Source organism: Mustela erminea, chromosome 12, assembly GCF_009829155.1.
Source record: "Mustela erminea isolate mMusErm1 chromosome 12, mMusErm1.Pri, whole genome shotgun sequence".
Taxonomy (NCBI): domain Eukaryota; kingdom Metazoa; phylum Chordata; class Mammalia; order Carnivora; family Mustelidae; genus Mustela; species Mustela erminea.
Window position 1 is genome coordinate 8,105,853 of NC_045625.1, and position 13,181 is coordinate 8,119,033.

General features: G+C 56.4%; 2 protein-coding genes across 15 annotated transcripts in view; one reads left to right on the forward strand and one right to left on the reverse strand.

The window, feature by feature from the left end:
* The window catches only part of RALGPS1 (Ral GEF with PH domain and SH3 binding motif 1), a 273,366-nt gene that overhangs the window by 96,314 nt on the left and 163,871 nt on the right, over positions 1 to 13,181 (reverse strand). The gene's annotated exons all lie outside the window — the stretch shown is intronic.
* ANGPTL2 (angiopoietin like 2) overlaps positions 2,306 to 13,181 on the forward strand; it is a 34,693-nt gene continuing 23,817 nt past the window's right edge. Inside the window, exon 1 of the mRNA XM_032308508.1 lies at positions 2,306 to 2,843. The gene's annotated coding sequence lies outside the window, so the exon portion shown is untranslated. The remainder of the gene's footprint in view (positions 2,844 to 13,181) is intronic.

Consider the following 13,181-nt stretch of genomic DNA (forward strand, 5'->3'; position numbering starts at 1 on the left):
GTTCCAGTTATTACTGCTGCCTAACAAATTACCATCAAAACTCAGGAGCCTAAACAACCATTTTCCTATCCTCATGGATTCTGCGGGTCAAGGACTCAGCTGCAGAACGGTACAGTGGCTCATGCCTGGGGCCTCGGCAGGAAGACTCCAGCAGGAGCTGACTCAGGGCTGGAGGCTTGAATCACTGAGAGGCATCTTTCTTCCTGGCTGTGAGCTGGGACCCATGTCACCCCGGGCCTCTGCACGGCAGCTTGCAGGTAGCTGGACTTCCCAGGGTCTAGCCTGGCTCGGGGCTCCAAAAGAGAGTTTCCCAGTGAACAAGGCAGAAGCTGCACCGCCTCGTCTCACCCAGGCTTGGATAGCAGGTAGTGTCATTTCCAGTGCACTCCACTGGTTGTAAGGAGGTCACAAACCCACCTGGATTCAAAGGGAGGGGACAGAGACCCTACGTCTCACTGTGACGAGTGTCAAGTTCTTGTGCTGAAGTAGGAGATTACTGGGGCCATCTTCGAGAAAGCCATCTGCCACGTGGTCTTTCACACTATTGTCTCTACCCAGACTATCGTCTCTCCAACTTGCATCTGCTGACTCTTACCCATCCGTCAGGCTTCAGCTGAAAGACCACACGCTTGGGGAGCCTGCCCCGACTGCCCGGCTTGAGCCAGCCTCCTGCTGAGAGACCTGTTTAGCACCTAGCACTTCTCATGGGTCTGTCTGTCTGTCTCCCGTCCTGATTGCAAGCTCTGTGAGGAGAGCAACTTTGACTTCCTGGTGTCAGCTCAGAGCAGGTTCCCCATAAACACATCCTGGAGAAGACACTCGTGAGACAGAGGAGGAAGGGGAGGAGAAGGAAGCATGCCAGCCTTCGGGCTGACGAGGGGGACGCGCAGGAAGGATCGACTCCAGCCTATGTGCCTCTGCTGCACCTTGAGTCCCCAGCCTCCTGCGGCTTCTGTGCAGCCCTGGCACAGGGACCCTCCCGAGTGGGCGGGTGCCTTCACCCCTACGGTGGTCGTGGGCAGCACACTGTCCAACCTGACCGTCCAGCTAATGTCACCTGTAAGCTACTGCGGTCTTCTGGTGAAGACTCGCCTTCTAAAAAGGAACAGGACCAACAGATCACAAAGGGAGCGCGTCTGAGCAGGCTGGGAGGGGCCGAGGCGAGAAGCAGAGTTTGCTCCCTGCCGACACAGGAGGGGCAGTCCTGAGGAGCAGAGGACCACAGTGGACAAGCTTGCCCAGGGCCCAGCAACACAGTGCGCTATGTCTGACGGTGAGGAGAATCCCACCGAAGCTTCTCTCCCGATCTGCACCCGAGCGTCATCACCACCATCATCACTAAACTTCTCTAAAGAGGAAGGAAGAGTCACCACCAGTATTTCACAGAGCTGCTGCCCAGGCAGAGACACAAACGTGCACCCCGCTGCTCCCGCCCCGGTACCCACTGGCCTCCCCTGTCTGCCAGCAGTGCGACATGTGTGTCCGCAGGATCGCTCACTTCACGGGGCTCCGGCGCGGTCTTCTCCCTTCTGCTCTGACTCTGCGAACGCTCGTGCGCTCCACCTCACTGACAGACCGTGCCGGGGCCTCTCATCACGGGTCCTCGAAGGTCTGGAGGTCACCACAGAGGTTCTGGGAGTGCAGTTCCGGCCTGCCTGCCTCCCGAGTGCTGAGTCCAGCCCGCTGGGGCGCTCCTGTCCTGCGCCAAGCCCTCCCCCGCGTGATACCGTGGAATCCATGAAGCTAGATCACTGGTCCTCACTTTTTTACTGATGCATGAAAGGGATGACAGAACCGTGAAGTGACTTAATCAAGGCCTCTAGGTGGTAAGTGACAGGCGGTTTCTCCCATGCACAGCCCCCACCCCCGCCAGCCTGTGGTGTTTCCCGTGTCTCAGGCCACTGCCTCCTGCTAGCTTCAGCACAGATCCCGCTGGCTTCTGTGCACAGTCTTGGGCTCCCTCCCCGGGGTTTAGAGGTGAGAGAGAGGCCTCTAGGAAGGGTGCCCACGGGGAGAAGCCATCTGTATGGAGCTGTCCCCCCTGCTCACCTGGGGCTCTGTGGGGCAGTGCAGGGATGAGGGAACCATTCAATGGGGGGACCTGCTGCCTGTGCAGCTAGAGCAGATCTAGACCCATCACCTGAGTCAGAGGGGAAGCCGTCTGCCTCGGCAGAGCGTGCTAGTGGCGGGCAGGCCAGGGAGTAGAGCCGGCCCAGCTGCTCGTGCCAGGGAAGGAGGGGGCCGGCGAGGAGGGCCGCCTAAGCGGGCTGGGGCGGGAGGGGCTGGGCCAGCTGGGGCCGGAGTTAGTGTGACATCACCGGGCGGCCCGCCTCTGTCTGGGGCTGAGGGGAGGCCCGGAGCCTTTCTGGGGCCTGGGGGATCCTCTTGCACTGGTGGGTGGAGAGAAGTGCCTGCAGCCAACCAGGGTCAGGCTGTGCTCACAGTTTCCTCCGGCGGCATGTAAAGGCTCCACAAAGGAGTGGGGAGTTCAAATGAGGCTGCTGCCGACGGCCTGAGGATGGACCCAGAGCCCTGAGCAGTGCCTCCTGAGTCCCTGACCTGCAGAGCATGGCACCGAGGCAGCCGCTGGCCCCTGCTGGGAGAGGAAGCAGGTTGTAAGCAGCCCCAGCAGGACCCCTGGCCAGCCCCCGCCCCACCCCCGGCGCAAGACCAGCTGTGGAGCACCGCGGAGCAAGCAGAGGCCAGTGAGGCAGGGCTGCTTGGCGGCCAGTCCGGCCTGCGACTCGGGGACCCCTCCTGGAGGCCATGGACAGGCTGCCCTGCTGACGTCTGGGGTAGAGCACGTGAGGAGCTGCCCTGGGGAGTCTAGCAGGAGTGACAAGGTAAGGGGCCAGCTCCGTGGCACCAAGGGACAAGGGGGCAAGATGCAGCAGCTGGCCCCATGTCTGGGGGTTCAAGAACCCTGACCCCTCCAGCTGGGGGTGTGTGCAGCTGCACCCCAGAGGGAGTCACTCTTGCTTTCCTCTGGAGCCAAAAAGTCACTGCTGGGGCAGACTGCGGACACCTGGGCCGAGGGTGGTGTTCTCGGGGCATGAGACCACGGGCTGGGGCTTTGAGAGCTTCCTCTGTAAGCCCTACTGTGCCGCAGACAAAGAGCCTTTGGGGTGAAGGAAGGCGGCTCCAGGGCACGGCCCGGCAGCTGGGGTGTGTGCGTGAGCGCGTTCCTGCGTGTAGGTGTGTGCTTAGGGGGACAGGAGTAGCCCAAGGACATGGGAAGACGTTTTGAAGTTTTGGGTTCCTATGCACTCTGCCTAGACCCTATGCTGAGGCAAAAGCAAAAGCAAACACTGTCCGGCCAGAGCCGGGAGCCCTTGTTCAGAAAGTTCCCTGGAGCCCAGCAGCCTCTGCCCACCCCTCGGCTGGAGAGGAGAGGACCGAAGGGGTCCGGAGCTGGGGGGGACACACCAGCTAGAGAGTTCCGTCACCGTGGCTCAGGGCAAAGCGTTGCCCCGGCTTTCCCTGCATGTCCACAGACGCCTGATCCCGCCCAGCACCGGACAGGAGCCCAGGTCTCCAGCGGGCTGACTGTGGCACTGAAAGAGGGGAGGACCAGTCTTCCCCGGCACCCGGCGGGGGGTACAGCGCGGCTCCACATTCCGTGTCCCTTGAAAGCACTCAGCATTAGATAACATTTCCCAACAGAAATTCTTCACTGATCCCTCCCTTCTCCTTCTGTGATATGTGTGTCACGGGTCAGCTCTTGCTTCTGCTGTGGGATTAGGAGAGCTCCCAGAGGCCAGTTCGGTTACTCAGAAAAGGATCGCCTTTCACCGGGGCTCTGAGGAAAGCCGAGAATGCCACTTCCGAAGCTGGCCCAATGCTCCCCACATGCGTTCTCCCACGGGGAGGCAGAGTAAGGTAGGGCTTGTGAGCTAGCTTCAGATCCTAGCTCCCCTACTCAGCACTCCCGGGACCTCGGCAGGGCACTCAGTCTCTTGAAACCTGTTTCCTTTTCTGCGAAATGGAAGAATGACACCAGCTGTCTCTTAGCAACGGCTAACACACCGCACTCACCCTGGGCCAGACGCTTACCAGCTCGCGGGACCCTCACAGCCATCCTGCAACAGGGTACTGTTGTTCAACCCCTTGTCCCCACCTTTATGGGAGGAAACTGAGGTATGGAGGTTCGGGGATGTGCCCAAGGCCACAGGGTTAGTAAGTGCCAGCACCAGGACCTGAACCCAGCACTCCGAGCCACACTTCACTGCTTTCTAGGAGGAGCACATGGGATCATGGCCGGGAATGCCTTCGCACAGCATCTGCTGTGAGGCAAACCCTCAGAAAAAGTTAGGCACAGAGCATCAAACCCATAACAATCAAATTTGCAGGGACCCAGATTCTCTCCGTGCTGGACAACCTAGGAGGGCTGTCAGAAAATCCCACCAGGCAAGCCAGCTTGGTGGCCACTACTGCCGCCCACGTGGTGGTGGTATGGGGGGGGGGGGTCTTCCCAGGAACGGAGGGGGCCTTTATGTCTGGAGGGAACTGCAACACATCCAGGTCCTTGAAGTCTACACTAGCAGAGGGTGCAGACACCCTCCACCCAAGTGGACCGTGGTGTATCCTCACCACCCACACGGGCACTCCTCATCTGCCCGTCGGGCTCCTGCCAGAACCACAGTAGTGAGGAAAGTGAGCTAACTCCGTGCTGCAGGAAGATGAGCGGCGGGCCTGTCCGAGGGCTGTAGAGGGGGACGCAAGGACTCCTCCCCCAAACCCCACCTCCATCACCACCTCTGACCATATGGGGGCCAACGCTGGTGCGTCTTAGCTTAGGACAGTAGCTTCTCTTCTGTGGGCCCACAGGTCACAGTGGATTCCCTGAACTCCGGAGAGCATTTCTTTAGATATGTGCGTCTCTGGCACAGGACTCTGGGGCTGCAGAAGCTGCAGGTTTCCCAGCTCCAGGCGGGAACTACAGTGGCTCACTGTGCTCTCCAGGTAGCCTTGTCTGACTGACGTCACAGGCCTGCCTAACAAAAATTAGATCAATTACTACTCAATAAAGGCAGCCATGGTAAAACAGGCAAAATGTGTAAAACACATGGCCCAGGAGAGGACTGCACTGTATTGCTTAAGTTCACGGGCAGAGCGACTAAGTCATTTCTCCATCCCACAGTGATTTACTAAGTACAAGATGAGCTAAGGAAGCACATGCATTGTCTCATTTCATCCTCAACACAAGCCTAGGAGGCAGATGCCAGTTTTAGCATCCCAGTTTTCAGATGAGATAACTAAGGCTCAGAGAGGTTAAGTAACTTGCCCAAAGGTCACACAGTTGGTGATGATGCGGTTCTATTTTGATTTTATTTATTTATGTGAGAGAGAGCATGAGCAAGGAGAAGTCAGAGGGAGAAGCAGACTCCCCATGGAGCTGGGAGCCCGATGCGGGACTCAATCCCGGCACTCCGGGATCATGACCTGAGCCGAAGGCAGTCGTCCAACCAACTGAGCCACCCAGGCGTCCCGATGATGCGGTTCTTGAACCCTGGTCAGCCTGGCTCCAAAGTCTATACTTTTCCCCTCCTCACTCCACTGCCCTGGTCAAGGTATCCTGACTTCTCTTTTCCTGACCCCGTCACTGGGTCCCCCAGCAGCCAAGTCCGTTCTGGCTGCTGTCCTACCGAATGCTCACAACGCCATCTAAAAACCACGTATACCTGCCTTCGATGCATCACTTGCTTGTGAAAGAGGCCTCTCTCTGACACAGAACAGGCTTTATCTACCTCTTCTTACAGATGAGCCTCCGCACAGCTACACAGCACCATGGGACCATGGCACCGGCTCAGCAGGGCGGAGCCTCGGGCAAATTTCACCCATGTGTCTGAGATACCATTCATGTGTTTCCTACGTCCCTACTTGGAGAGTCCGCGGGCTGCAGGACCAGCATGCAGGTCTTCACGGTCTGCACTGCCACACTCGAGCAATTCTGACCACATCAGGGAGGCAGCAACCACTGCCTTAGAATGAACAGCAGCAGCCCGCCCAAGGCAGGCAGGCAGGGACATGCAGCTTCAGGCCTCTCTGAATCATAGCCCATTTCACCCGAAGTGGTCTCAGCAGACAGCAGTCAAATGTGGAAAGGCTCTGCTGGTGGGGCTCAGGGCCCACTGGAAGGAGGCAGAAGGTGAATCTAGCAATCACACAGACGTATAACAGTAAGAGACCTGCGACGAGGGGGCACAGGGCACCAAATGAGTGGTGCTGTCCCCATTTTACAGAGGAGGAAACTGAGGCTCGGAGGTTGTAGCACCTCTGCCAACGTTCCTCCACCAGTGGACCAAAAAGCGAGGATTCAAACCCAGATCTGGACTCCTCCTACCCCAGCCCACTGCCATCCTGGATAGACACATTGGGGAAATCTTAAGAATGAATCAATTCATTGAATAGCATTCTTCTCTGTGAATTTATATAAAATACCCCAAATAGAAGGGTTATTCAGCCACTGGCAACTGGGAGTTTGTGGTGATAGATAGGTCACATCAGAAACTCATGCCAAGAGTAGTTTCTGTAAAAAACCATATTCCCTAATATTGACTGTAAACCATATGACGGATTTAACGACAGCCTGGGGTGGGGGGGGGGGCGGCAGTTAAAACGTTACAATGTTCTGTTACACGTGTCCATCAATTGTAAGACACATCCTGATCACAGAAATGTTCACATGTTGGGTGGGGGGAGTCAAACCTCTCACAATCGAGCTATTGTGTTTGGTCTGTTCTCGGGCAAAACCAACCGGCCTGTCTTGGGGCCAGCAGCCCCAGAGCCTCAGCCTCCTCCTGCTGCCTAGTCCTCCAGAAAGGCAGGCACAAGATCCCTAAGAAGAGCCCAGAAAGGGAGAGCCTGGGTGGCTAAGTTGGGCGTGTGACTCTTAGTTTCAGCTCAGGTCATGATCTCAGGGTCATGGGATGGAGCCCAGAGTAGGCTCTGCACTGGCGTAGTAACTGCTTGGAATTCTATCTCCCTCTGCCTCTCTCTCTCTCTGTAAAGGGTGGGGGGATCCCAGAAGGAAGTCTGTCCTTCTCTCTCAGAAGCACCTGAGGAACAGTTCAGTTCCAGGAAAGACCGAAATCCTGCCTGAGGTGGCCCCAGTCCAACCTCCACGAGGGAAAGCTGGTATCTCTTAGTCACTGCGGGACCTCCACGACTCGGGGCTGGGCAGAGAATGGATGTGCGGAATGAATGAATGGATGAATGAATGAAGCAAGCAAGCCTCAGACCCTGACAAACAAGCCTCTCGGTCCCATGGTGCCACACAGTTCTCCTCTGTGTTGTCGAGCCAAGGCCCCTTTGGGGTGCTTCTACTCCCACCTTGTGCCCACCCCAATCCTCACCCCAGCTGGAGCTGCCCTGCCAAGATACTGATCACCATCCCCTCTGCTCTCTGTCCCGCCAACCACCCTGGGCCCCTTGAGAGCAGGGACCTACTCTGTTCCTGCTCTGCCTCCAGCCCCAGAATGTGGCTGGGACAGGGGAAATGCTCGGGAAATACATGCAATGAATGGAATCCTTGAAGTCCTATCTGGGAATCTAAGTGCCATCCTGGCTGTTGGGTATTTGGAGGGGAAACAACCCTGACCCCACTTTAAGCAACTCATGTCTGAGGTGCACAACCAGATGGGGTGCTGTGATGGGTGCTGTGATGGGTGCGGGAAGCAGCCACGGCTGCTCCTGGGGGCAGAGGAGGAAGGGGGCCTCACTGTGGACGGTGGCTTCACAGGGAAGTGGATCTGGGAGGTCAAGTGAGAGAGGGAGACAGACGTGTGCCTCAGGCAAGACACGGGGGAAGGCGCTGGGGCAAAAAGAAGAGCATGTGCAGAGCGGCAGGGAGCCTGAGCGTGAGCACAGAGGCCCTGTTCCTAAAGCAGGACACCATCACGACCAGTTGGAGCCTTAGAAGGACGGGCCTGGAGCCACCAGCACCCTGGAGGGCAGGGGAGCGAGGGCCCAAAGGCAGGGGGGCCAGTTAGGACTGTGTGGGTAAGAAACCTGGCTCTGGGGTAGACAAACTTGGTTCCAGGCCTGGCCTCACCACTTGGTAGCCGTGTGTCCCTGGGCAAGTGACTTCATCCTTTCCCTCTGTCTCCTCTTCTGTGAGATGAAAATAATCATAGGCCCAACTTCACAGGGTTACTGGGATCTGAGAGGTAGGCACAGAATGTGCTTGTCCCGGTGCTCAAGGGATGAGCCCATGCCAACAGGCTGAGGTGGCCTTAGGTGCCAACCGCTTGGCCTGGCCTAGAAAAGCAGTTCCAGGCCAGGCCCACAGTCCCCAGGAAGCCACCGTGGGGCAGCACTGTCTGCCCCGTCCCTGGCTTCTCCCTCTCATCTGAGGCTCGCCCAGTTCCCAGGCTCCCGAGCACACCAGGCATGGCCGGAAACGCAGCAGCCAACTCAGAAGCCGGGCTCTGACATGGCTTCTGCAGACTCTCCCCTCCTCGGCTCTGTTGGCTGGGGCTCCTGGCACAGAGGGCTCAGTGCGCAGGCTTTGGGGGAATCTCAAAATGGTTCCCAAATAGCGCACCGTGAAAAAGTAACAGCAGCATCCTTGTCCCCCTGGCAAAGGCAACTAGCTCCCCACTGCCTAACCACATCCCGCCTTGCCCTATGATCTCACAGTATGACCACAACCCACCTCCTCCACGAACTCAGTCAGCCCTCCCTGGAGCCATCTGCTCCCCAGAGGCGAGAACCCAGGGCATCAGGCAGATTCAACCCCCACACTGCTACTCTCCCAGGCAAATGGGTCGGATCCGACACTGCCTGCCTATCTGGCTCCTGCCTCTGTTCCCACCACCCGTGACAGGGCCGGACGGGGGCTGTCGCAGCGCACCATCACTGGCTGGAGGGGAAGGCTAGGGGACGGGAGGCTGGATAGACGAACAAATGGCTCATTTGAAGGTCTTATGAGAGCTGAGCTGGCAGGGTCTGGGAACTGGCTCCAGACTCCTTGGGTGCCCACACGGCCTTCTGGTGGGGAATGAATCACAGGATCCTAGGCTGGAAAGGGATGGCAGTTGGAGATGCGGCTGTTCCCTCCCTGGCCCCCAGGCTAGCGGTGAATCACCTAGGACAAGCGAGGCACAGTTCCTTCGGGTTTTCTAAGGTGAGGATGCCACTGCTCATCCTAGATGCCCATTTTGGGGTCTTGCCACTTGGATAATCAAGAAGCTGTTTCTAACATCCAACAAAACTCCCCCTTGTACTGACCTGAATGCCATTTCTACTGATTCAGTCAACAGCAACTAAGAAGCAATCTGCATCCTTGCCATGAAGCCCACAGACAAGCACCTTTTGTTTGTTCGTGCTGGCTGGAGAGACAATCTCGGAGGAAGTAAGGGCATGGGCACTGCAGTTGACAGCAGAATCCCGTCCTGACATTTATTTCTAGGGACCTCAGACAAGGGACCTGACCTCTCTGGACCTGGGTTTACTCTCCCGCAAAATGCAGATAACATTTCTCTTCTCCTTGGTGCAAAGGGACCATACAATTTGGTACCCAATCGGGAAGGAAGAGGGGGTGCTATTCATAATTACATAAGATAACGGGCCTCAGCAGGGGGCAACCTTATGCGTGGGGCTGGAAGTGCCAGTGAGAAAGGGCACACCAGGCACACGGTGAGTTTACCACAAACAAACGAGGACTGTTGTTATCTATGCTTTTGGTTATATGGTCAGTTGGGCCCTCTGGGGCCCCTTCTGGGATTTTTCTTGATCTGGATCCCTCCCACATCCTGGATCACCAGTTGGTTTGGGTACCACCCCACTGGTACACTATACATCCCCAACAGCCTTAGTAGGAAAAGCTGTCAACTTTGAAGTTTTGATTTTTTTCTTCTTGGTCCTGATGTTGCCTTAACAATCATGACCTGTGCTCAGGTCCAACAGACTTATTCAAGGAGAGGTCGAGTTGCTAGCTTCCCCAAAGCCAGACGCCAGGGGCCAGCCAGGCACACTCAGGGGCAGATGGCAGCTCCAGAGGCCTGCACTGCCTTGGCGGGGGCCCACTTCCCAGGCCTCCTGCATGGCTTCTGGTCTGGGCTCCTCCTCAGCCTTCTATGATAATAGGACGATGGGGCAGGGCTGGCAACAGAGGCAGCGGCGGGTTCTGAGAGCCCCTCACATGGGACTCTAGACTAGGTGACACTGTGAGAGCTGGCTTGAATCCAGAGGTTTTCCTGGGGTCAGCTCTCCTGAGGATCCCAGGAGCTCTTCTGTTCTCCCCTGGCCTGCAGGGGTCAGGGAGCAATCTCTTTTGAGTGTCCTGTCACTCCAGCACTTTTCTTTCCATATATTCAGCACGGTATATTTTAGGGTTCTGTTACTGGCTCCACTACTTAGTAATTTGGTGACTGTGGGCAAAATGACTCATGGTCTTAGAATCTCAATAGTTTCCTCACCTGCAAATGGGGGAGTTGTCAGCCCTGCTGTTAGTCTTAAAAGCATCTTTGTGGGTATTAGAAAATGGCTGCAATATAAATATTCCAAACTATAAAGATTGTTGAATGTTGAGTTGTGCTCCCTAGAGTTGCATAGTGCACAACTTGGGCCACCATGCATGGCAGCCCTGAAGTAACAGGGCTTCCCTCCTGAAGTTGTTGGAATAAGTATGATCATGTTTATAAATTGTCTGAGTCATAGTGACAACTGACTGTAGTTATCCTCCTGAGTGTTTGAATTTCTGTCATTCCTAACCCCTGGCGGTACCAGCTTCTGCTGCGGGTCATGATACAAAGCCCCATCTTATAAAAACAATTCTTCCCACAAAGTGGCCCCATACCTGGGTTGTGGTGCCGTGAGTGGGACGTGGACACACGGTGTGTGGCCTCACTGCACCAGGCCAAGCAGGGACGCTCAGGGCTGCACACCAGAGGCTGGGTGGGACCCAAGCCCAGGGGAGGCCGCCTCCCCATATGCAGGCGCCGTCACGTGGCTTGGTCACACCAGCTCCACTTGTGGGGAGGGAAACCCGCACATAATGGAAACTCCTCACAATACAATGTGGAAAAGCAATTTCAAGAATCGTTTTATTTTCATTTTGAAGCCAAGGAAAACAGTTGGAGTTGCTTTTCTTTGTTGGTCAGAGGAAGAAATTGAGGAGCACTGCTTTGATTGCAATGGAGTTCTTCTCCAGGCCTAAGATGGCTGGAATGCTGGGGAGGGTTATTTTTCTTGGGGTGTAATTAGTTGAATAAATATCGAGAAAGCAAAAGTAAACAAACTCATTACTGCCCATTAAGAACTGCCAAAGTAGCAGAAAACTGAAGAGGGGGGGTTAGAATCTTTAAGGAAAACAAATGACTCTAAAGCCAAGGCCAGTGCAAAGAGTACAGCCCTTGGCGTGAGGCTGACCGGAGCTCTCGGCTGCGTCAGCTCCAGCTCTTATCTGCTCCACGCTCCCGGCAAGTCACTTAGCCTGTCTGGGATTCAGTGACCCCATTCACAAAGTAGAAGTGGGGGACAACCACCTGGCGAGACCACCTGTGACAGTATGTGTCAGGCACCCAGCACGGGATCCTGTTCCTTTCCTTCCTTCTGTAACCCACCTGGCCCCAAGTCACTCCTGCCAAGCCCAGACCCCGTGGAAAAGTAGCAGGAAGACCCAGAATCGTGAGCCTCACAACTGGTGGCACCATTAGCAACGCCATCTTGAGCGAGATACCAGACACCCTCCGGAGAGGCAATTTCCTCACCCTCAAAACGGCACAGCGCGGCTAACTAGCTCTGACTGTCGGGATGACTGAATGAGATGATGCACATGCAGGGCCTTGGGAACCCGAAAACCTGTACGAGTGTTAATGATCAAGATTGGTGCTCTTTTCAATCGAACAATCACGAGAAATGCTCTTTCAAGACAGCACAGCCCTGCGCTGCGTCTGCCTGCCTCCTGCTTCCCTGCTCTTCCCCGGCACCGTGTAAAATACAGGGAGAGCAGGAGAGCCAGACCCAGGCTGACCAGAGGGCAGCTTTAGGCTGGGTGGTGAGGCCAGACACACCTCCAGGTCACAGCTCCCCCCCCCCCCCCCCCCCCCCCCCCGCCGAGCTGCACAGGCACAAGTCCCGCCTCTGAGAAATGGGAGGAGCCTTGACTGTGGTCTCTCCCACAAGGGGGCGTGGTCAGTGCTCCTCCCTGAACCTGACTTTGTGGTCAGCCCTCAGGCCGCTATCGCGTTATTACCATCTCTACTTTGGGAAGCATTTCTATGTCCCTAAGTAGTGTGTGAGGTGGGTTGGGTCGCCCCGTTTCACAGAAGAGGCTCAGCCTTCAGGATCACAAGTCCAAGGGCAGAGGCTTTGCTCAGGAAGTGTGGGAGGGGACAGGACTCAATGATAAAGAGTGATACCCTGCCAGGTCTTGAGGCCTGGGAAGGTCTGGAAGCCAATCCTTTTCTGGAGCCAGGTTGACTCCCTGGGCCTCTGGCAGTTTCTCGGCGGAGGCAGAATCCCGCACCAGCATCAGCACTGGCACCCAGCGCCCGGAGCATAGTGAGGTGTTTGTCACCACCACTCTCAGGTGAGCGGTGGTGGGGAAGGCACGGGCCTGCCCGCCCTAGCCTGCGGTGCTGCTCCTCCCCATTGTTCTGGGCCAGGCGTGGCCAGGGGCTGGCGCGGGAACTGCCAGAGCACTTTGGAAACCAGGCAAACACTCACAAACTCAGCCTGGTTTCCACTAACGTCACTGCAGCCCTACCTCGGAGCCCAGCCCCCATCAAAGGCTGCCGAACACCTTTCTCTGTGCAGCCCCAAAGGCTGAGGGGCCATGGAATCATACTTAGGCCTCCTCCTTCCAGCAGAAAACAACTGTGTGTGGCTCCCGGAGCCCAGGGGCTGTTGTGGGACAGCCGGCCAGCGAACCTGTAGGCTGCTCAGAGAAGCCCCAGGCACCGGCCAGCGAACCTGTAGGCTGCTCAGAGAAGCCCCACGGGTGCCTGGGTAAATTAACGTATAGTCAGAAGGCGATCATGCTAATCCTTTTTTTTGGACTGAAGACCAGATTAAGTACATTTCTGTGTAGTCAGTAAGAGTTCGAAGGCTGGAATACGTGAGATCAGACAAGGGAAGCTTTCCTGACCCCTCCCATTATCCCTAGTTCTGCTACCTCCCAGCTGTGTGATCTCAGGCGATTCACTTAGCCTCTTTGGGGTCTCAGTTCCCTCATC